At 36.6% G+C, this 25,936-nt stretch overlaps 1 protein-coding gene across 1 annotated transcript in view; it reads left to right on the forward strand.

Moving 5' to 3' along the window:
• The first annotated feature begins 658 nt into the window (after positions 1-658).
• Positions 659-25,936, forward strand: part of LOC150081373 (uncharacterized) — a 59,252-nt gene continuing 33,974 nt past the window's right edge. Inside the window, exon 1 of the mRNA XM_090379225.1 lies at positions 659-816. The gene's annotated coding sequence lies outside the window, so the exon portion shown is untranslated. The remainder of the gene's footprint in view (positions 817-25,936) is intronic.

A 25,936-nucleotide genomic window follows, 5' to 3' on the forward strand; every position in this document is an offset into this window, starting at 1 on the left:
CACCGTGTAGAAAAGGCCTTGGTTCAAATTCTGTCTGGACAGGAGAAAGTCGAATGTTGTTTTTTTTTTTTTTTTTTTTTTCCCACACCATAGCGAGTTAATCGGTTTCAAGCGACGGATCCTTTTTCCTTCTAGATCCAGGTGTTTTTCATCCAGAATACAGGCAAACCGATTAGAGAATACAAGCACATCAGGAAACCCTCGTTTACATGGCATGATAAGGGATTATTTACATCTCTATCCAACCTAACGGCACTGATGGAAATTTCACTTTCCAGTCATCAGGACTTTTAACAATTTTCTGTAGTCATTTTTCTTTCATGGGCTAAATAACAATCAGCCATTACCAAAATATTCTTTAATGTATATTATTTTCTTTTTAAAATCTCAGTTGTGAACATCTCTGTAAGTCAAAAAATAAATTAAACGAGATACTGAAAAGTGAATTTTCTCCAATTCATTCTTCGTAAGATCTTCAGAGAAGAAAAACAAGTGAATATATTAAATAAGATGTGGGAGATCACCTCTGAAACCAGTCTCCAAGGAGGTTCTCATGAGTGCCGCGAGGATGTTTCTGCCCTTCTCTCTCTCTGATTGTCTGACCGACATGCCAACAAGATGAGCTCTTGAGTACTCGGAGATAGTGACCTACAGACCTAGTTCGGTCTTTGACTTTCCGCCAGTGGTATAAATACTCTCAGTCAGGCTCGGGATGCCCACTGGCCTGTCTGAAACACGTGCTGCATTGACCGAGGAATAAATTTAATGCGCGAGTAAAAGAGGAAAAGTTGTCATTCTAGTGAGGATAACACAAGGGTAAGTGAAATCTCATGCGGTGCACTAAGTTTAGAGAAATAAAGCGCGTCTATATTAATTCTAATCTATCTCTTTTTAGCGATGAATTAAATCTTCAAAAATGTTTATTATCATAATAAATAAAACGTTGTTGATTTCTTAATTTTTGCAATCCTAAATACTAAAAGAGTCCGAGTTTCAAATGAAAAAAAAAAAGTGAACAAATAATAACACGCATTCTGAACTTAAAAATATATATTATGGAGTCTAACAAATTAGAAGCTATTTTTGCAATGACTTGCGATAAGAAAGAAATTTTTTTACTGAAGTTAGTATAATGCGAGTTATGGTTACGATGAATTTATAGTTTAAATTTCTTTTAAAATTATATTTAATTTCATGCGGGCATGAAATTAAATATAATTTTAAAAGAAATTTTATTCTCGTCATTAAAAAAAAACCCGATGACAAAATAATTCGATAATTATAATATAAAGTACATCTTAAACATCTTTCATATTCGTATTTTTATTCCTTCTCATAATTATTTATTTTTAAGATGAGGATATACTGAGTTTGTTTACTATATGGCAATAAGAAATGTCTTTTAAGAATAAAAACTTCAAAATTATGAAATTAGCTGATTTCATATAATGTGCTATTCTGACCATTTTTCATTTTAAAGCCTTTTGAGCCACCTTTTAAAATTCGTCGCGTGCCAAGGCAAATCGTGGTAACAAGAAGTTTGTTCTATTGCGAGTAAAAACCATTACATGTACTAGGCAGTTTAAACCCTGCAACTTTAACTGCCCAACAAAAATGTAAGACAGGGAATGTAAAAGTCCTGTTTTTCATAAGTACTTTTATGCCACAGTATGTCACGAGAAGTATTTTTCATTTAATCTGAAGATAATATTATGTACGTCATATGTGTAACTATTATTCATTACGACAATAATTAACATTATTAATAGTTTTCTAATGAACTGTTTTACCTTTCTAAGGTTGAATGGCAGTCGCCTCACATGAGCTACCTAGGGTTCGGAGGCATAGGATGAGAAATGTGCGTGTTGACCTAGGAAAAATTTTACGTGTAAAAAAACATTACCATAAAATTAACAAAAATAAAAAACACATAATAGTATTCAAACAAAATTATAAAAATATGTGATTAAATTATTAAATTACAAAATCCGATTTTCTTGGATTTTGTAATTTGGACATAAAAATTTCCTGTAGAGTTTTCCTATGTATAATTAGAAGTGCCATTCCATTTATTCAATTCAGTCTTGTTTCATGAGTTATAAGGAAATATTTTAATCTTTCTAATTCAAGTAACCCCTTAGAGCACTGTGTTTGATTTAGCGTAGTGCAATAATGAGGCAACCCGTAGTGGAGGGCCTCCACAGTATGAGAGCGATTTTAATTCGATACGGTACAAATGGTAAAATTTTGAACATTACAGAATACAGTGTATTTGGATTTGACTAGGATTTTCCCAGAAGATAAAAGAGTGGAAAATGAATCAGTGATATCTCAGTGGTTTATAAATCTGTCATTTAATTCACATAACATGAAATCACTGAAAGACATACGAAGACGGAATATAATAATACAGTACCATAGATTCAGATGGCGCATTATCCCGATGTGTCTGTTTTGAAATAGTTCTTGGCAAAGTTGAGTTTACCGTGACGCAGTTCTTCCAGGGTCAAGAGGACACCGTAAAAAAAGCAAAAGCGAACTAGTGTGGAAGTAAAGGTTTTTTTAAGCTTTTAACTGCATTTCATTTACTGGTCTTGGTCTTTTCAATTCTATATCAACTAATTCTGCTCTTATGGAAGCTAATTCACAGTTCTTGGAAATATTCTCGCGGTTTATTTCATGTATATTGTAGTTTATCTACAATAGGCATATCAAATTTGAGGGCCCACGGACCCTAAAGAACCGCTTGTGCAGCCCACAAGCACTTCTGAGTTCGACATCCTTGATCTGGAACATTTGAAATATGATAAGTACCGGTATAATAGATTCAAGATCGCAATACACAGCCTGTATCACTTTACTCAAAGGAAATGTATAAGAATAGAATTTTTGTGGCGATTAGACCAAAATAAGAAAAACTAGTCTGAAGTACAGAATTCATGAATATCATGGAAGATGAGGAAAAGAATCCCTATCGTGATATGTACTAATTTCTTGCAGAGAATAATATACAGAATCAAATCATTCTACCAAGGTTGTCACCAAATCATGACGTTCTATTAATCTGGTTGGGTGTTATAGGATTTTAGGTATAACATCGTATATATGTCTGTAAATTGCGTATGTTCTATGGTCGATTTTCTGGACGAGACACCCGAATTTCTTGGAGGAAAAACCATGCTGCCCGCGCCTGAGAACGACGAACTTAGCCACGTTGTGAAAAAGGGACCCATAAAAATTCTTCACTCATTGACTGGATTCGAACCTGGGTATTCTCTACTCGGTGTGGGGAAAGACGGTGATTGTACTGTCTGTGCTAGCTATGAGTGCTCTATCAATCTGGCAGATGAAAGCTTTATTATCCTTTCTCTATTTGATTCTTCCGCAAATATTGAATTTTATTCTTTCTAGCACTTCTGACTATTCCAACTTCATTCACACAAACTAGTCACGTCTTGAAAGAGCTGTACTATTATCGCTTGGTTGCTCTTCCGATTCATTCGATTTAATCTGCTTTTTCTCTCTCTCTCTTTTTTTTTTTTTTTTTTTTTGAAAGTGCTTAAACAGTATTGTCATCTTTCCTTTGTCAGTCATGAAAACGGTTATATTTAAGTATAATTAAAACAATGTATCAATGGCATACATTGATACATTGTATCAATGTATGCCACTTGCTCAGATTACGAACCTAAGGGGGCATAAATTCAAATTGAGGAAAGACCGTTGTAGAATAGATGTGCGGAAATTTGCCTTTAGCCAGCGGGTGATTAATTGCTGGAACAAACTTCCATCTGTCGTTGTGTTGTGGAAGTTAGTTGGTATAAATTCAAGGAGGAACTGGATCAACTTTTAGAGGTTGTGTGAATTTTTTTTTTTTTTTTTTTCGTTTCGATCGCGTCTGTTTGGAGAGTTTAATGTTTCGTCTTATACCCTTACTATGCTAAGTATAAAAATAGCGAAATGCTTAAAGTGGCCCTTACTATCCTTCTGTTGCAACAGCAGGGCAAGTTATCTTCTAGAGCAGAGTTCGGCAACCTTTTTTGAGTGAAGAGCCATTTCTGATCAATTAAAAAAAAAAAGAATCCGAAGAACCGCACACCAGCTCAAGTTGGGGGGGTTTAAGAAATGGAATAGAGTGAGAAGGTGTTTTTTTTTTTTTTTAAATATTATTTATTAATGAAAAAACGTAACATACATCCAAATAGGTACGAATTAATGTGACCTTTTGCTGCTGAACTTCTTGAGCGAGTCTCTCAACATCGGGCTAGTATGCCGTAATTATCATCTTTAAATGTGCTGAGAGACTCGCATTGTTCAGATGGTTTCTTGATTTATTTTTGTAGTTCATGTTCGAAATAAGTCGCTTGTCGTACAATGTGGGCTAAAAGTTAAAGTGCCGCAGGTTGCCGACCCCTGTTCCAGAAAGTGAGGCAGAACAACATCCAGATCACAGCTTTTGAAGCGGATTAAAGCACTTCATTTTCATTGTGCAGAAGAGCTGTCAATTCTTTTATTGTTCGTGGCATTCAAATACTTAATTCTACAAATAGACTGTTTTTAATATAGACTATTTTATTTGTAACTTATGTGGATTGAGATTTCTGGCGAGGAGCTCATCCAAAATCTGAAACCGTGATTTCCAGTGTTAGGCTTCCTCCTACTTTCCCCTGTTCGTTTGAAAAGTCATTAAAAAGGGCTTCCATGACTGAAAAGTCTTACTGTTAATGAGCGACCTATTTTTACTTTACAAACAGTATATGACGATTTCATACACAAAACGCTATCACCTTTTGGTGGGTTAGGTATCCAAACTCATTATACGAGTAACTCTTTTGAAATTTGTTATCATTTGAAATTTGAAAAAAATTGAGGCCAGTAATGGATACTGAGATGGGTCCACTAAAAATTTGATCTTCCCAGTCTCTACCTCCAAATCTGTTATTTACTCCAATTTATATCTAGTTCACCAAAGATTGTAACTAGTAATGAAAATTAGTTTTTATGGCAGACTCAATAAAGGCACCAACATCTGTCCGCCTTTAAGTGATATACCGTACTTGCTATGCCTTCTTTTCTGTTTCCCCCACCCATACGAGGAGGGTTCAAAAAAGGTTTGCATTCACCAAGAAGTAGTTGTGTAGAAAGATATTTTTTTTTGTTTCATACCTTTAAATCTGTATAGTAACCACATAAAATTTTGTTTATCTGACAATTCAATTTTTCTTCTTTGCAGCGATGAATGAAGTGAAGTGTCACAATAGATAAAGTGGAATACAGATCAGTGATTCGGTTCCCCTTTCTGTAAGGGAAACACCCAAAACAATCCACAAAGAAATTGTCGCTGTTTATGGAGAAGACTGCCCAAGTTACACTGTTGTTGCACATTGGTATAAACAATTCAAATGTGGAAGAACCTCGGTGCATGATGAAGGAATCCCTACGCCTAGCAACTGCTGTAACAGAAGAGAGTGTTGCAAAAATTTAGGCATTAATCCTGAAAGATCGCCATGTTAGCGTTAAAGAACTAGCCGCAGAGCTCCAGATTAGTGTAGGGTCCATAGTATCATCCATTAACAGTTGTATATAAGTGTCTGCCAGATGGGTTCTCAGAGTTCTGTCCTCTTACCAGAAGAAGGAAAGGGGCACAACGTCCACATGAAATGTCGATGTACCAGGAAAAGCAAAGGTTTATTATTATTTTTTTATGGCTAGTCACCATAGATGAAACTTGGATTCATCACTATGATCCCGAAAATAAATAAATGTCAAAACAATGGAAGCATGCAGAATCACTCTCCCCCCCCCCTTTTATATAGGCCCTTGCCACTGAAATCTTCGGAAACTATGTGGCAGGGCTTGCCAGAGTACTTAAAAAATGTACTGGGTGCCTGACCTGCCTCCTCCTGGCAAAGTGTGAGCAATGGTATGTCCCACTAGGGGCCCAACGGCTAAATGGTCAGAACAACAGAACATAACACTACACGACATTACACTCCCCACACACTTTTAAATCTCTGGCCTCCACGGAGTACTGTGATACACAAACAAAGTACAAAACGCGGAGATGGGGAAACCCCTTTAGGCTTTTTCCCCTGCCCCCCCCTAAAACTAGAGGTGCAATAAAGTACAGGCAAGGTGATGCTGTTAGTTTTTTTAAATCAGTATGGTATAATACTAACAGATTACCTTCAAAAGCTGTGCTGTGATGATGAAGTATTATTCCAACCACCTCATAAAGCTACGTGCTGCTATAAAAGAAAAAAGATGGGGAAAGATGTCAAAAGGTGTGTGCCTGCTCCACGATAATGCCCCTGCACATTCCTCGAATGCTGCTGCTGCAGTGAGGTGTGCTCGTAAATGTGTGTTTGAAATATTTTCGCTTCCTACTTATTCTCCTGACCTTGCACCCTCGGATTTCTTCCTCCTTACTGACCTGAAGTCCTTAATTCATGAAAAATACTTTGCTTCTGATGATAAAGTGATTTCTACTGCCGAGTCGTGGTCTAAAGGACAGTCAGGGAACTTCTACAAAACTGGCAAGTGGAAGTATATTGAAAGGTGAAAAAAATGTCTGCCAGATGGGTTCCCAGACTTCTGACCATTTTGTCTGGTGACTATGTTGAAAAAGTGTAATACATGGTGTTTGTTTCAACCCTCTATCACAACAACTGGGCGAATGCAAATCGTTTTTGAACCCCCTTCGTAGATGTACTTCTTTTGTCCTCGTTTTCATTTCACTTGATCGCTATATCGTACTGCATATTGCTGCTCAAAACTAAATTCTCATTACCCAATCCTATTAGAGAAAGCAACTAAATATCTTTTGTCCATTCCGACTACGTACATATGTGATTTACAATTCTCAGTGCTGGTTAACGCCAAAACTAAACAAGTTAGTTAATATATGCAGTGCGTTACATTTCAGGCGAGTTAGCAAATAGTAATAATTCATTATTTATAACAAAATAAGTCAACCCATCGACAATCGACATGAAAATTTGTTACAAGTATTCCATATAAAATATTTATAAAATATTCTAAGTAAGCATTGACATTTTGAAATGGAACAGGACTCCTATTCCAAACTTATAGTAATATTTCTGTAGGGAAACTGGGGAGAGAACGCTATGGAATCGGAATTGAACTTAGAACCATCACAGGGGCCCAGAATATATGTTGAAAATTTGGTAGTAATCCGAATTATTCTTTCGATTAATTCGAAAACATACTTTCATTTATGTCATTTTTGTAGGGGATGAAGAGAACGCGCTATGAAATCGTAACTGAGCCTGAAATTTTCTCAATGACCAGCGAAACATACTTGTAGGTTGAAAATTTGGCCTCGATTCGACTCTTCGTTCTAGAGTAAAACGCGAAATCTATTTTCATTTATATGAATAGATTTCTGTGGTCAATGGAGGACAGGGTAGGCTATGATTGATCTTAAAAGCTTTACGCGGACCAACGAAACATACGCTGAAAGTGTGATATCGATTGACCTTTTTCTTATTAAGTAATGTCTAAACATCCGATGACATTTCCATTACAAGTTAGGTAATGTACGCATTGCGTTACATTTCGGGCGCATTCCATGATTTCTCTCTTTTTTTTTTTTTTTTTTTTTGTGGAATTAATAGAAGTGAAAAGTAAATATCGTTAACTCTTTATCAATTAATTACGAAGATTATAATTTTATAGAACATTTAAAAAATTCTATAGGTTTACATTCTCTAAACTTAGCCGTCCAGTTTAATTACAACTGCATAATATTTATTACTCTTCTCCTATATACCTTTTTAGTCTCTTTTCTCTCTCTTCATGTATATACCTCCACAGGCGTATCTTCACGCGTCTTAGATTAATAATACACGCGAAGCGTGCATGGACTGTCTCAAGCTAACAATACTATATTAAAATTGCATTTAATCTATGAATTATTTTACATATTAATTTTATGGGAAAAGTTCTGCATCAAACGGATACTCGGCTTGATAGCCCAATATCCGTTTATTAGTGACTGATCAAAAACAGCTCCATTCTTATTTTTTGGTATGCATTTTTGCAAATCGATAGAATTTATAGAATAGTATTTCATTGTATTTATTCATGTTTCACTGTTTTATTTTCCTGTAATAAAGTGAATCGATTTAAGAAATAATATTAAGTATACAGGGTGATCCAGGAGGAATAGTAAATATTTTGGGAGGTTATAGTATCGATTACTCTGAGTAAAAAAGTTCATTTAAACATGTGTCCAATTCTCAATGGATACGGAGATATCACAGCTGTTTGAAATTGGCGCGCGCAGCTCCTTGAATCAGATGTGACCAAGAAGCAGTTATAACGTGAAGCTGTTTGGTGTTAAAAGTGTTGTTAAGAACACCTTCACACATGCTGAATATGCCGATATGGTGTTTGTCTACGGTTTTTGTGGCGGAAGTGCTACTGCTGCTTGTAGAGAATACCGTCGATGGTTTCCTAAACGCAGAATAGCGGATTCAAGGGCGTTTACTAGTGTTTACACCAAACTGCGTGAGACTGGTACAGTTCCCAGCGCTCATAATTCTTCTGAACGTGCAAATGAACAAAATGTGGATGAAACAGAACACATTCTTCGGTCGGTAGAACGTAGTTCTACTACTAGCATACGAAGAATTTCTATGCGTATCGATGTTCCATAGACAAGAGTATGGCGAACATTACGGCTTGTATCCATTTCAAATACAGCGGGTGCACACCTTCAATAATAATACTGGTAGTACTATTATTGGTATGTACTAAAAAAAACCAAACTATTATTTTTAGGCCACCCGAATAATTAAATTCATCTGCCGTGCTGTGTCTTATGTCTGTTAATTGCGTGTGTTCTCTGGTCGATTTGTCTGGACGAAAAACCCCAGTTTCTGGGGGGGGGGGGGAACCTTGCTATCTACGCCTGAGACCGACTAACTCAGTCACGGAGTGAAAAAAGCCCATTAAAATTCCTCGCGTCATCGACGGAATTCGAACCTGGGCCTTTTCCACCCGGTGTGGGGAGGACAGTGACAATACCACTGTGCTACCGCGCAGACATTGGTACGTACTTTCAGCATGACGGAGTTCCTGCAAATTATACCCATCCGGTGATACAATATCCAAATCGAACTTTCCCTGAACGGACGCGGTGGTCCCGTTCATTGGCCACGAAGGTCTCCAGACCTCACTCCGTTAGATTTTTGTCTGTGGGGTGGATGAAAAGCGCAGTATAGAAAAAAAATGTGAATCCAAGAGACGAATTGCCCGCTCGCATTTTGGATACTGCTGCCCTCATAAAGGAACGTCAAGATGACCTCATACTTCTCATAATGGCTTTGTGCGCGCAGTTTCAAACAGCTGTATCTCCGTATGTATTGAGAATTGGACACATGTTTGTATGAATTTTTTACTCAGAATAATCGATACTATAACCTCGCAAAATATTAACTATTCCTCCTGAAACATCTTCAATAATAGTACATCTTCAATAATAGTACGCATATAGGCAAAAATCGTCAAGGTAGTATGCAAATGACCAAAGTTTGGAAAACACTGCTCTATTGCATTGAAGTCTGGAAATCTGGCTGGCCATGTCTAACGATGTCTCTGTAAAATTTTAATAATGATGCTATCCTGAAATCGGTAGTGCGAGCAATAAACGCTAAGTTCCGAAAAGTGGCTGTTTTTTTTTGTTACCAAATTTTGAAATACACTGCGAGCAAACGTATTAATGTCAAGAGTATTAATTCCTGATACTGTGCCTTAGATATGGTAATGATCCTTCACTAAATCCTAAGGCTCTAAGCGGTCACTTATCCCGATTATGCTTAAATCCGTCATTGGTGAAGGGCAACAGCCAGATAGTCAGCAAAATTGCGTGATAGTTGTCCTGATCTTGACGAGAACAGAGGTTGATAAGGGTGGCCCCGAAACATTGCGTTTATTTCATTTTTAAAAATTTAATTAATAACATTATAACCTTTTTTAATGTTATTAATAACATTAATAACCGTCAGATCTGGTGACAAACACCACCTTACTATCGGCTTCTGATGAGCCACGCCATTATTGCCCTTCAAGAATGAGGTTAATAGGAAACAACTGTCATTGTGCAGAATTCATCACCACTACACATCGCATGCAAGTTACTCGGCTGCTACGTAAGGTCTTCGGCCCTGACAGTGTCACTGCTTGCTTATTCCCCAATGCTTGATATTCGGACCTCAAACCGATGTGACTTTTAGTTGTGGGGCTACCACGAAGATAAGAACCAGAAACGTATTCAACCTCTGGCCTTCCTAAAGGCGAGTATGAAGGCACATCGCCAATATCCCTCAGGAAATATTGACGTTCGTCGTTTGCAGCATGTTGTGTATGTGGGTGGTGTTTGTGCGCAGTACTAATAATGACGATGTGACCTCTCTGCGTGCATCGATCATCGCTTCGACTATATCACCGAAGTGTACATGGTTATCCATACTTCAATGTCGGTTTTAGGAACATTTCTCGTCAATCGTTTTCCTACGATCTGGATATCTCTCATCATGCTGTGTTTCGGACCTCAGCGTTCTTCGATTATCCATTTTCTTTTTACAGCATCCCAAAATTGAAATAAGTTAAAACGACCATTGGTTAACTTATAATCTGAGTTGGTTTAAAATCTGTCAGGATCTGAAGATTGTCTTTCTTTTGAGCTCTCGTACTTTATTTGGCAATTCTTCTAAATAACTCCCAAAGTAGAAATTAACTTTTAGAATTAATTCTATGTACCCTAAATTAAATAATAAAATTTTAAATTATAATAGCTAGATTAAGTAGTAAACAAAATAAGTAGATCACGTAGATGATCTACTTATTTTTGATGTTTGAATTTTAGTTTATAAGATTTTAGATTATTCATATTCAAATCAAATACTAAAACCTATACTGTTTCTTCACCCTTCTATCTATCTATCTTTATTTTTCTGTTCTTCTAAAAAAGGTGAATATCCTCATATTACTGGACATTGATCTTCTTATGTTCCTAAAAATCCTAATATTATAATTATTATTAAGCAGAAATATAAAAATGTTTGAAACTCCACTAGTGCTCGAAATGGGCCGGAAAGCCTTTCTGGGCCAATTCGATCATTACCGATTGCAAATTCAGCATATTCGTGATTAATTGTGTCATTCAAATTTCGATACTAATAAAAAACTGATTTATGTTTGTGTTGGATACTCTTTGAACAATAATATATATTTAATGTCAATTTTTCTGCCAAATATTAGACTTCATATATTGGTAAACTGGACTCAGTAAAACATAACAATGTCTCAATTTCAGAGTACAGTCAGCATTTAGTTACGGTGATATGAATATTATCATGGCTGATTCTCAAACATTCACTATTGATCAACATCGGTGACCAGCAGATGGCACAGCGTGGGCAGATGCAACCTGTTTCCGGTACGTTCTCTCACGGCGGTTCTAACCCAAATTCAGATCCTTGACATTATTCTGCTTTGACTTCCCAAGTGACCCACACAAATCGTTAACCGATGCCAAAATACCAGCTCTACGAGCAGCGTTAAGAAAAGCATTAAACCTATTTGGCTCACGATATACTTGATACCAAGGAGCGTAACAATCAGTCTCCATAGTAGGGAGAACACACCAAAAATGAACCCAACTCCAGGAGAAAATATACATTTTTGTGTGGAATAATAGTAAAATTTGGTGGAAGTATATAAGTTATATACTTCGATCTGAGAATGTGTGTGATTTTCCAGTTATCCTTATATGTAAAAGTTGTTGAAGTGATTATCCTCAGGGATTTTTTAAATTTATGATGAAACAAGTCGCACCAAAAGATATCAGTACATCGGGAGGTCATATTTGGGTTATCTATATAATTTGCCATTCGAAAAGTGATACGCTCTCTTTGTTCTAGTTATCCGTAACTCCTTTCCATTATTTGTTGTCTTTCTCGATATCTCCCACAGTCTGCTTTCCCTTCTTTCGGCATCCCCCTTTCGTATTTCTGAACATGAAATTTGTCTAGCCTTGTTTATTCACTACAAATTAATCATGTGTTGTTATCTGTTTGTTATCGGTATTGAAAATTAATTTAGGACAACGCTCCACTGGTCCGAGGTCTGAAACTTTTCTATAGCTCTCAACCAGGATATTTTCACTCATTCCTTTTTTTTTTTTTTTAGTTCCAATAAATGCTATAAAATAAATAATAAGCTGAGTCGGATTTAATAACCAAATTCCTCCGCCTCCATCCGCAAAATTTTCTTTAAACATAACACCACATACGAACATTATAAACTAGTTCTCACTGGTTCTGATATTCAGATGCCATGATTAATTACACATGTACTCGAGCTTCTAATCAGCACTGACTGACATTTTCCACATTCGAAAAACGAAGGTGGAAAATGTTGGTCAGTGCTGATTAGAAGTTTTTTTTTTGAAAATTTAACAACTGGAAAATGGTGAGCTTAATTTTTTAAATTTAAAACCGAACACTGTTCCCATGGGGTTCTGCCTCAATGCGATCACAGGTTACTAGCGAGTTCATCACAGAGCAGAAGCATGCCTAGTGTAGTGTTTCAAAAAAAGACCGTTTTGCGTCTTCTTTTGTGATGACTATATACTTGCACAGGTTTACAATTTCCAATTGTAACCTTATCAATGCCACAGTTAAAAATATTGAGGTACACAACACAAGCAGTAAATAGTTTTGTTTATTACATTCTAAAAACAGCATAAAATAATGTACAATATCACATTCTCCTTAAAACGTAACGATTTTTTTTTTCCAATACCAATTCTATAAATCGGAGAAATGATAACAAAATCCGGAGCCCGAACAACGCTTTCTTAAAACTGAAGACTGCAAGAAAGGCGGAAATTCTACTTGAGAATCATCATAAAGTTAGGATTCAAAATATTCAATGTTCTGCAACTTTAAAAGATTTTCTAATCCATAAATCCATTGGTACAGATTCAATTGCGAGTTTTCCGATTTCAACCCAGTATACTAAAATTGTGACGTTTTGATCTTTCGATCAGAATTTCTTGGACATTATATAAACCACCCCTAGAGTAGCTATTATGCACTCGCAATCCGTTTTTAGCAATAATTCCAATTAAAGTAGTTAAAATTAAATATACCGTGCTCATATATCTTTGCGGTTCAAAATCTGGATTAAAATCTCGTTGGGAACTTGACTTGACTCCACGTTATTTATGCAATTTTAAATTTTTTTTAGTCCCCTAAATTGAAGTGAGACAAAAAAAACTTATATCTATTTTAAAAGTTAGCAAACTTGGAAAATGTATGGGGACGAGGCCACCCATAAATACTTTACATTATATTAAAAAAATGCATTTTTTTGTCTTCGCCATATCCGCCCGTCTGTCCGTCTGCATGCAATAACTCAACTCCGAATGGATGGATTTTCATAAATTTTATATTTCACTCTTTTAGGGAAAAAATGTCGAGCCATTTCAAATCTCAATGAAACCATTAGAAATACAGCAATTATCATTTCTTTGTCTGTCCGTCCGCATGTAATAACTCGACTCGCAGTGGATGGATTTTGATGAAATTTTATTTTCTGTTGGTTGGTTATTTGGTTTTAGGAGAATTAGCAACTAAGGCCATATTGCTCCGGGAATATGCAGTGGTCATTCCCTGACCTTTCCGCATCCTCCATATTTGGTGGTGACGGGCTCGAACCCCGGTCTAATCAAGAAGCGTGTGCTACGCACTGCTGCTCCTGCCCACATGGCTACGGAGGCGCCTAAGAGGCCGGAGTGAAAACACTGGTATGTTAGGAGTCCTTTATCACGATTTTGATGAAATCATATATCTATTTCTATATATACTGGGTCTCTCCCCTTAACTAGGAGGCCCCGCATGTCTCGCACCCACTGCAACCACTATGGATAGTCCCTGATTACGGGGATCTTTTCAGTTAGTGAGGGGCGACATTTTTCTGTTGTTGTCCAACCGCTTAGAAGGATGGTCCCTTGAAGTGGAAATTTTGCTTACATTTTCTTCATACAGGCAGCTCGTTGGGCAAGCCAATGAGACATTGGCCTTGGGCAGAAAAACTTTAGGGGTAGCAAAAAAAACTGTAAAAATAAATAAAAAATATACGAAAATATTCCTAGAATTTGGTTGTCATTTCACTTTCAAAGTTTCTCCATATGACATGTTAAATTGAAAAACATATTTTCCGGAGACGATCCTCGGATCACTTTTCCTACTTGAGCCGGACTTAGTATCCAGATTTCCCGTAAATAAAGAAAAACCTATAGGGAGGAATTTTAATAAACACCGTCAGGGCGCAGAAAAATTCAAATGTGCCTCGGATATCTGGGTGCAAATCTGGAGTTGGAACTAATTTTAAGTGATTTTTCATATCAGGACGACTACCATGTCCAATATGCCATGCATAGGTAATACATCTTCGTCATCAAGGCGATTTTTTTTGAAAAAATAAATTTTCTGTTTATACTCTGGGACGATCACATAAAGTCAGAGGAGTTTACAAGACAAAGAAAATACAAGAACAGCACCGTATTTAGTATCCGCGTAGATCTGAACCACGGTCACCCAAAGGCATGTATTTGTACACCCCTCTGGCTTCAAACGCTTCCACAATATTTGAGACGCAAAATTGAGCCTTTTTTATTGTATGTAAAATTTTTGGATGCACGCCTGTTGTGTTTATTACGATAATGTTAATCGAGCGTTAAATAAATAAAGTTATACATTAATCTTAACCACGAATATTTTATTTAAGAAAAATAGCTTCACGTGAAAAACGGCGTCCTCAAAGCGTTTTTGAGGAACACTGGGACATACGTTCAAAATCAGGATGTTTCCAACAAAAGAGACGTGTGGTCATCCTAGTTATATGCCTATCGCGGATCTGAAATATATACGTAATATAAACCGCTTTTTGAACTATTTTCATGAAACCTTTCTTTTTACGAAAAGTAGAAAAATCTTGTTATTCTTTTCATAAGGGCAGTTGGCAAAGGAAAAGAAAGAAGACAAAAAAAAGGGCGTAATAACTATATATTAAAGCAGCAAGCATGTTTAAAAATCCAGTATTTCACCCCCACCCCATTATGCCTTATTTTTCAACGGGCAGCCAGCTAACTTTAGATATTCCTCACTTCATTCGGTAACGTTACAACAACTGATGTAGGCTTTACTTTTGAATTAACAGGTCGTCGGGCTAGTCGTGATATCCACCCGTACGAGGGAGTGCTAAAATGTCGGGTGTTTACTTGTATGAAACCTTTACACATTTAACACCCCCTTTGACATCAAGGAACAACTTTCTAAAATTACAGCCTGTTGGATCAACGCGGTGGAAAGGAAGAATGCGAATGTTTCTATGAAAAACAAAACAACGAAAGGCACTGATATTTGCTGAGAAGGTGACAGCATGAAAAGAAAATAACTGTAATCAGAGGTATTCTGGATACCAAAGCCACTTTTGAACTTGTCTTGGGTAGGTGGATCTTCCTTCCTCGTGATCTTCATTCGATAGCCAAGTAGAATGTGATTTATAGGATTGTTGTTTATTTTTATTTAATTTTATTTTTCCTAGACGGCACTTTAATGTTGTATTAAATTTAGGAGGTACCCAGGAGTTCTCCTCTTGGAATAAGTATTTCCCCCTTCTGCGCATAAAAAACATGCTTATTTGAAGAAACATCGCCCTGGCTTTCCTGGCTTCCTCCTAATGCAGTTTGTAATCTGTAGGAATTACAAATCCTCCCTTTCCATACGTAAAGCGGATGTAGATTCAGTCTGTGACTGCACTACATGAATATAATTACAAGAAAAGATATTTGAATTAATGTGCTCACATATACTATGAATCGTAGATGCATAGTATATGTCAATATATTAATAAGGCAAAATATATTTATAAAAAATAAATAATAAATAAATAACAATAATTGACTGTCGAACGTAATCAATCACAAGGCAGAGGAAACTGTTTAGACTCGAGATGGTAAGATTATTTTGATAATTAAAAAAAAAAAAAAAATGGAAGGATAGAGAAAGATTTCAGGAATGGCATGAGGAGACAGGAGAAATTTATTATCTGTTTTAGCAATTGATAAGCATACTTTTTGCCAGAAAAAAATTACTTTTTAGAAGATTCTCTTGGTAGGAAGCGAACCAAGAAATATAACACATTTCATAATTATATATCAGAATAATTTGCTAAAACTCTGTCTTAAAATAAAGGAGGAAGCCTAGTCAGTGGCATTCGCTATCTACCGAATAAAATTAATTACTGATGTTTGTAATATTTCTGTAAGAGGCCAAAAGGAACGAAGAAAGAAAGGCTCAATAGCGGGATTGATTAAAAAAATTTTCTTGTTTATACTCCGGCACGACCACCAGGTCAGTAGAGTTTACAATAAATCAATCAATACAAATTGTTAATCGTATTTAACAGTCACGGGCTCGAACCCGGTCCACTCAAAGAGCGTGTGCTACCGCACTCGCCCTCTTGTACTAACCTTTGTACGTGATAGTTATATACCAAATCAACGTGAAATACAAATAATCAAATAAATTAGATATTTTAATCAAATAAATTATTTTATTACAAAAAATCAAATAAATTTTATTTTATTACAAAAAATCAAATAATTCGCTGTAATTAAATAAATTTTATCGTGTACAAAGCGTTACAGCTTACAATAAATAGACTACACTCCCACACAATAAAACTAACTGAACAACTTGCGACTTTCTGGTTCCATATCGAATCCTGTCATCAGGTATAAAATAGGAAAAAAATGAAAACGAGAAATAAACTGTATACAGAAAACAAAAAAAAAAAAAAAAAAAAACCTTTTTTTTAATGTAAATTTTGTTTCTTACTTGTTTAGACCTGATGATAGGATTCAATACGGAACCAGATATATCGCCAGTTCAATTAATTTTATTATGTGGGAGTTTGGCTTACTTATTGTAAACTGTAACATTTTGTACCAAATAAAATTCATTTAATAACAATTAACATTGTTTAATTACTGTTATTTGATTTTGTTATTAACAACCACATAATATCCATTTCTCAACACATACAGTATATTAAAATTCTTTAGCGATTATATAGCAGAATTTCTGACTGCTATGCAGTGAAAGAGCAGCATCCATTTTGACAAGTTAAAAGGACTCACACTTTTCGTTTCTTTTCAGACAACTACTAAGCATGCCTTACATAAAAGGGTTGGATGAACAAGAAAATTAAAGAATCTTAAAAGTTCTACTGAAATTACAATAATTAATAATCTGCATTTTAAAACTTATTAAACTCCAAATATCCTTAGAGTTAAATTAATGCAATGACTTTCAAACTAGACGTAAAATGCAGTATTTTTCTGCTATTTGGTTACTTTTCAGCTGGAATAACCACTAATAACAAAACTATGACAACGTTAGTTAGGTAATTCTGCTTCGAGATGTGATGCTTTTAGTGCACAGCGGCGGAACCCGAATAGCTAGGGGGAACTCGGCAACGAAGGACATTTGACAATCTTGGTGGGGGGGGGGGCAAAAATTATAGTTTCGTCTCTGGAAAAATGTGTCAATTGTTCTCTTCCTTGCCGTTCTTTGGGTACTAGCGTTGTTTAAAGGATGTCATAGTGTTTCTACCTCTCGCATTCTTTGTTTTCCTTGTATCTTTCTCTTCCAGCCTTTTGACCTCTTAGAGAAATAGGACAGACAACAGTGATTAATTACCTTCACTTTCTGAATAACTCCGGTTGTATATAGGACAGTCACACAGTGGAGCAAAATTTCATCGTGTAAGCTCGTATCTTCTGCCTTTAGTGACTGACGTTTATACATAGAAAATGTTATACAACACATTACAGAAGAGTAAGACACTAATGTCGATCTGTTACGTATTGAGTAAATAGTAACAACATGGTAATGATGGCTCGCAGCTTTAATAACGAGGCGTTGTGATTTATTATGAGAGGTGGGGGAAGGGATCGTCGTCCAGAAATGGCAGAGGTTTGTGGAAAGAGGAAACCGAAATAGTGACATGATGAGACCCAAAATCGATATAATTGCGGCGTCCTTAATTGATGAACTCAAAGACTACAGTTTTGCTTCTAAAAAATACAGAAAAAATGGAAAATTTTCGGTATCACAATCATAAACCATGATACAGAAATTACTTTCTGAATTAAAACCTACGAATAGTCCATCAGCAGATCATCACTACTTGTATCAGTGAAATCCTGAACTGCCTCGATGAATACCTTGAACAGTCTGTCTTATCAGCACAGATTATTACCTCCTAGAGGCCAATATCAACCATCTAAGGAAAAAACTCCAGGAGGCTGGCATAAACAGACATGGTTCAAATGCCAATCTGACATTATGCTGTTTCCACAATCACAGTGAAGTACGTGGTTGAAAATGAGCAGAAGCTGGAGCTGGGTAATGAAGCAATATCTTTTACACTATCCTACCAAAAGTACTGGAACAGCCCTATTACAGGAAATTGTGTGTGTGTGCCTACGAAATGTACAAATATTTTGGCCTATAAAGGTGATCAGCTAAGCGTCGATCACCTTTATAGGTCAAGATATTTTTCGAGAACTTATTTCAAATGTGTACGCTGAACGGTGAATATGAGGGAAGGGCTAAGTTTCAAAGGGAATGATAGTTGGACACCGTGTGGCAGAAATTATCTGAGCGTGCTGTTTACTTAAGAATTAAACATTCCCAAGGCGAAAAATGGCAATATGCTGATGAAATGGAAGTCAACAGGTGACACTAAGCCCAAGAAAAGAACAGTATTTTAAGCCTAAATAGGTGTAAAATATTGACTGACAGGAGCAGACGTACCGACCATAGACAAATCTGTACGTGGTTTTACGACACATAAAAGCCGCATGGCCTAAATTTTCAAAGAAGAACTGCAGCCTTTGATAACAAATCAAATACACACCGTCGACTAGTATCATAGCGCAAGGCACTCGGAACCTAGACTGTAAATCAATAATAATTGGTTTTGTGGAGCGATGAATTCCGCTACACGTTCTTCTAGTCAGATGGATACGTTTGGGTATGGAGTATGCCTCGATAACGTTTTCTAACATATTTTGTTGTCCCGAGTGAGAAGCTGGGAGAAGGGGGAGACGTGGGTTCCTTGTCTCCACTGGCTGTTGTGTACGGAATCATGTTGACACTAGCTCGTAGACCTTGCAACACGACTAAGCTCCGTGTAACAAAGCAAGAATTGTGAACTCCTAGTTTGAAGAGAATAACAGAGCTACGACCTCAACCCAGCTGAATATTTTTTTGGATGAACTGGAACGCTGAATCAGGACAAGGCTAAATCGATCTCTCTTTGTTAGTAGAGTTCAAGAATGCTTTAAAGCATTCATGAACTTCATAATACCACAAGCTTTCTACCCAGACTTCTTAAGTGAAATCACTGCCATTCAATCTACTTTTTCTCCCTCCCGGGAACTTGCAAGAATCCTTAAATTTATCACATATTCTTGAAAATGATGCAAATCTCGAAGAACTGTTTAACTACTTGAAACACAAATTTTTATAATTGTCTCTGATCATAATAACATGTAGAATTAGTCATAGGTAAACCATGAACAGGTACGATATGGCCCGAGGCGAAATATGGATGCAAACAACTGATTAATCTTCTTTTCAATGAAAGAGCTTTGGAGGATCAAGAACTGAAAAGTTACCATAACCTACAAGTTTCATACTATTATCTGTATAAAAAAGACGTAACAGAATTTGATACGAAGAGTCAGTGTGAGAAAGCTTTGCATCTGGTGGTAATTTTAGTGATCCATTTTCTAAGGATTTGTAAAAATGAATCCATTGATGGATTCATTTTTGACACTAATCACACACGGCCTGATGCACTTCAACGTCCGCATTGGATTGACATCCTTTAAAACAATCTAAGAATTCAAGACAAAGTGTATAATAAATAAATGAAAACATGTATTTCATAGTTCGCTTGAAATAATCAGGCAGTGCATATGACGGGATTATATACTTTCTCGGTAACATAAAACATATACTGTAATAGTATTAATCTGCTCAATAATGGTCCAGATAATCCTATAACTTTGTTATTAGCATTTCCAAACACATTCGTATTTAATTAGGGATGCGTTTGAACCTCGTGGAAGAAAATAAATTTTCTGTTTATACTCCGGCACGACAACCAAGTCAGTAGAGTTTACAATCAAATAGTCAATACAAATATTTATCGTATTTAGTAGTCACGGGCTGGAACTCCGGTCCACTCAAGGAACGCGTGCTATGCACTCTCGCCCATGACCACTCGGCTACGTCAAGCCTGAAGTAGGTGTTACTGTCTTCTTTAACTCTGGTTAGTGGTTCGAATTAACGACTTCAACCTAGGATCGATAAATCCGTTGTGTAGCATACGGAAACGTAAAGACGAATAAAAACGTTTTCCCCAGTTAGCATATTCTGAACCATGGCACACTAGTATTCTATAAAAGTGGTTTGTGTAATACAGGCCTACCACATTAAATCAGTTTTCATGAAGGGAAGTTTAAAGTATTTAAACCTATCGTATTTGAAAGTCTACAAAAGATCCTAACTTACATCTTTACGTGTAGATGTTCAAAACGGTACAACCAGCATCAGTGACGGTACAAGGTGCTGGGGGAAAGAAGAGTTAAGCACCTTGCCTAGGCACCACAAAATCAGGAACGTAACAATCCATATAAAAATAAAGCTGAGGGCATCCTATAATTGGGAAGAGCGGACGCATATTTAATGTTACGCCCCGGGCGCTAGTACACTTGGTTCCGCATGATTTGCAACGCGTTCCGTAATCGGGCGACAAGCAGAAGATCATGTCGAATTAGTGGCGTTGGAAATTATAAGCAGCCCAAATACAGCACGTTTATAGATTAAATTGCTTCGTCTGACATAATATTTTCAGCATACAGCCTATCGCTGGCCGAATGATTTTGCGCCAAGGCAACTACGGTCACATGGCGTAATTGTATTCCATGGTCTTGTATGATAACTGAATATACCGACCATATTCTATGGTCAACTTTGCCTTTTCTGCCAATGAAGCATCGGAGTTTCAGGTTTTTCCGAAATAATCAGCGGCACACATCTTGTATCTGAATCAAATGTGATCAAAATCAAATTCTTCAAATTATATAAAACATTCGTCGTGATTTTAAACATCAAAAACACTGTGACTTAAACAGCTTTAGGTAGATGTGTAAATAGACCTTTAAAAACCAAATTTTCGTATACGAAACTTTGAAAGACTTGTTCAAGCCCCTTATCCCGCCGTAGCCTAGTGGTCAGGCGCGCGGGTGCATAAGTACACGTGCCTTGAGTGACCGGGGTTCAAGCCTGTGACTGCTGAATACGGTGCTGTTTCTTGCATTCTGTCTATCTTGTGAACTCCTCTGATCATTTGGTCGTCCCGGAGTATAAACAGAAAATTTATTTATCCTCACTCAGGTGGAGAACGAGTACTCACAGTAGTGAATGTCTATCGGAAGTGATAAATCATTAATTTCAAATTCCTGTAGCGCAAAAAGGATAAATTCTAACTTTGACAGCTTCCCGCTGCTATGAAAATGCCTTTTCTCAGCTTTTTTTGTTTCCACGTAGGCGGTATACAGATATTACCATTAGAACTGATTCTGAACGTTCTTTGTTCTTTTATTGAGTAGACAAAAGATCAAGAGATAATGGTAGTTTGAACTGCCTGTAGAGTCTAAATGAGAACGTCTTTAATTCTTGGTTCTAATGCGGGCCATAACGCAATCAAGTTTCTTCCGTATAACATTTCCGGTTCAGCAATTACTTTGAAAAGATGACCGATACAACAGAATGGTAAAACGGTTACCTGTCTCGACACCCAGCTTCATTCTTCATCAAGCTGGTTTCATCTACAGTTGACATTAGAAATATAAGGAAGTGTATACCGAAGAAAAAGCAATGGCTCAGAGTCAATAACCTAAGCTGCAGTGGTAACTTAACCGGTTTATGGAAAGATTCCTCTTCTTGAAATAGGCCAGCTAACATCGTGTTGTTCGGAAAAGGCGCTTTATTAGAGATGCTGCAATAATCTCGCGAAACAACTTTTTTATCCATTCTTTAGTTCCATCGTAATCTTTATTACAATATCAGCTTGAGTAGTGAAATAAATTTCAAGCTGTTCACCCTACTACATGACAGACCCCTATCCCCACCCTATTCCTTCCTCCAAAAAAAAAAAAAAAAAAAAGCAACAAATATCTTGAAACGCAGGCTTTAACATCCTTGTCACTTCGTACAAGACACAATTCAGAGATAAGAACCACGAAAATACTTATTTTAAAATCAAGCTATTAATAATACATACGGGTCAGTTTTCGAGCATTATCAGTTGATGGTTAACACTCTTTCAGCATGGTAAGATGTAAACGGAGAATGTGATTTAGTTTAGCGATTAGAACTTCGCAAGAGGAAATATTCACTCATCTCAAAATAGATCCGATTGTTTTATGCATACCCACACAAGCTTCCCGAATGATATCACTTTAACTTCTATTAAGTGTCTTAAGCTTTTATAATAGTCAAAAAATCGGAGTAGAAGCAACGCCCTTCAACAGACGAATGGCGACTTCCGTACTTTTCTTTGTATTGAAAATGTGGTCTGTTAACCTCTTCTTGGGCTGTATCAGTATATGTAGTGCCCTTATCAGTATAGTTAGTCCTGCAGGATTATCAACACTTAGAATATAAACTATTATTTATTTGTCATTAGTTATTTATTGCTGTTTAGTTTAGATGATGGCATACAGTCCATTCAGTATCATGGCCTACAAATATTGCATTGTATAGCTTGTATTAAATCCTTACCACTTCTGATCTATTTAGTGTTTGATTCTATATATATCTAGCTAACGACTCTACTCTAAATGCACTATTAACTTATTATATTAAAAAGTGGGAAAAAAACCCTGCTTAATGTTTTTAAAAGCTATCTGCATTGCATCAGTATGAATGCAGCGATTGGATTGCCAGTGGCTTCATTACTCACTTTCCTACAAATGGGAAGCGTTCGCCTTACTTTACGCGCATTCGCATATATATTATGCTAAGCACCTATTGTCTTCACCATGTCCATCCGTTGCATGTAAACAGATGGCTCCCAGAGGCACGAATCTTCATAAAATTGTATTTGCGCTTGTTAGAAATATTTGTCGAGCCAAGACAAATTTTATTAAAATCATACAAATAGAAATCCGGCAATTATTTCTTTTTCCCATACAATTTGTAGGGAATGTAGTTTTCAGTTAAGAAGTTAAGTACACTGGTGGACAAAAGTTAAAGTTTAAATGTAGTTTTAATGCAGTATTGTTAGCTTCAACCACTCCGTGCATGCTTCGCGTGCATTGTTACGCAAGACTCGCAAACGTGATGTCACCTATAAGAGATAGAAAAAACACTTAAAAAAAAGAGTAATACGGGAGGAGAATAATAAATATTATATTATAATACAGTTGTAATTAAAACTAAATGGCCAAGTTTAGAGCGTAAAACTATAGTGTTTTATTAACTATTCTATAAAGTTATAATCTTAATAATTAACTGATAAGGACATAACTATATTTACTTATCATTTCTGTTAATTACAGAAAATGAAAAAATAATCGTTTAATTTTAAAAAAAATTCGAACGCCCCTGAAATGTAACGCACTGCGTACATTAACTAACTTGTTTCTAAATATAAGCATAGTCGTATTTACGAAAATGGTATTTTGGGCATTAAGAAAATTGATATCATTGCATTCAATAGATATTATTTGAACTGCAGGGAATTTATATTAAAACAAAATTAAATATTGATAATTAACACTGATTTATGACTATGGCAGGTAAGAAGTTAAGTACACTGGTGGACAAAAGTTAAAGTATAAATGACGAAAAAAATTTAATAGTTTGCAACAACTGATATAGGTCAATGAAACCTTGTGGAGTCAGAACTAGGTGTATCAGAGTCTGAGGCAGTTAATGGAAATTGCGGTCCCCTCTCCTTAGTTAATTATAAGCTACGAACTCACCATCATTAAACCGCTTAATTACTGAGCTTCTTTAGGCCTTCAACTCGAGGAAGGTGGTTCCTCAGTCGCGACACCCTCATTCTGGTTCTGAAATGTGGTACTGTATATGTATGTAGACACATATTATCTTATGTGGGCGGCTCGAGAACGTTAGTTCAGCTCCGCGTTGTACACTCTGATGATATAGAAACTCTATAAAACGGCCAGAAATGTGATGTTTTGTTTATGCTGTGTGTTTTGTGTTGTTCAGTTGTTTTTGACCCCTTCGCCACTAGGAAGGCAATCACCTGGAAAGCCTGCCCAGTATCCGTCTACACCACAAGGAAGTGGGCCAAAATTAGGCTTGAACCGTGCTGGCCCACAACTATTTCGTACTTAAAGTATAAATGCAACAAAAGTATAAATACAGTGGTATCAAAGAATTAAAAAAGCCCAAAGCGAGTTTGGGATCATTCTTTAATATAAAAAAAAAAAAAAAAAATCTGGCATCCATTAGTGGAGTGCAAGACCAGCGGATGCCAGCAATTCCAAACCTGGGCACCAGCAAGATCCTACCTTTAGTATAAGGCTAAAGGCCAGCAAAAAAAAAGAAAAGTTATATATATAAATCCCGTCCCCGAGAAGCAAGGTGGTCTGCAAAATATGGTCCTCTAAGGGGCTAACAACAAAACAGAGGAGTACAAGGAAGTAAGACCACATTAGGATAAAGGAAAACCAGATGATGGTCGCCATCCATAAGTATAGTCATTTCGTAGTCTTAACGTTCGGATACAGTAGTGTCGACATCATTAGAGGAGGCCGCCGTAGCCGAGTAGTCATTCGCGTGGGTGCATATGTACACGTGCCTTGAATGACCCGGGTTTCAAGCCCGTGACTGCTGAATACGGTGCTGTTTTTTGTATTCTCTCTACCTTGAGAACTCCTCTGATCAGTGTGGTCGTCCAGGAGTATAAACAGAAAATTTATTTATTTATTTATATTGGAATCCACAACAAGAAATGTTAACAAACAATGATACAACATTTCATTCAAAACAATTGTTTTAAATGAAATGTCTTCATATCTTTATACTGCATGTAAACCCAGTTTCCGGGATAAAAAAAATATACACAAACCTCATCCGAGACAGTTTAACTCGATCACGACGTCAAGAAATCCCATAAAAGTTTGTCTTATCTAGATGGAACACAAACTCGAACAAAGGCTTTTTCCACACGGAGTGAAAGAACAGCGTTCGTAACCACTGTGCTACTGCGATGACGAATGTATAAACGCCCTTATCGGACAGGAAACGCTTACAATATACATGTACTCACATACTGTTTGTTAATAACAGTGCTTAAGAGTCCTGGTTGTATGTTCCGTTTCTCTAACTTCCAAACATCACTAAAAGAGTGACAAGTGAGCTCGTTACTCGTTTGAAGAGGTCCGGGTTCGAATCCCTTCGAAGACTGGAGAAATTCTTAAAAGCCTTTTCAATCGGAGATGTAGTTAGCCGATCTCAGGCGGTCAAACAGGGGTAAGGTTTTTTTTTTTCGTTTCCATGAACTTTTCGGCCTACGTAAAATCCGTTTGTAGACACAAGACTCGTACAGACATAATTCTCGTTAAAAGACCATATGACATAATTACCACGAGAAATAGCACAATATGACCAAGTAGCCAATGTGCTCAAAACTCCCAGTAACAGGAAACATATCAGCCAACATTCAAGTATAACACCAATGATGCGACCTACTAATTAATCACTCAAGTTCGAGTCCCGTTAACCGA

This window comes from Mastigoproctus giganteus, chromosome 8 (genome assembly GCF_048544385.1).
Source record: "Mastigoproctus giganteus isolate SK-2022 chromosome 8, ASM4854438v1, whole genome shotgun sequence".
Classification (NCBI taxonomy): Eukaryota; Metazoa; Arthropoda; class Arachnida; order Uropygi; family Thelyphonidae; genus Mastigoproctus; species Mastigoproctus giganteus.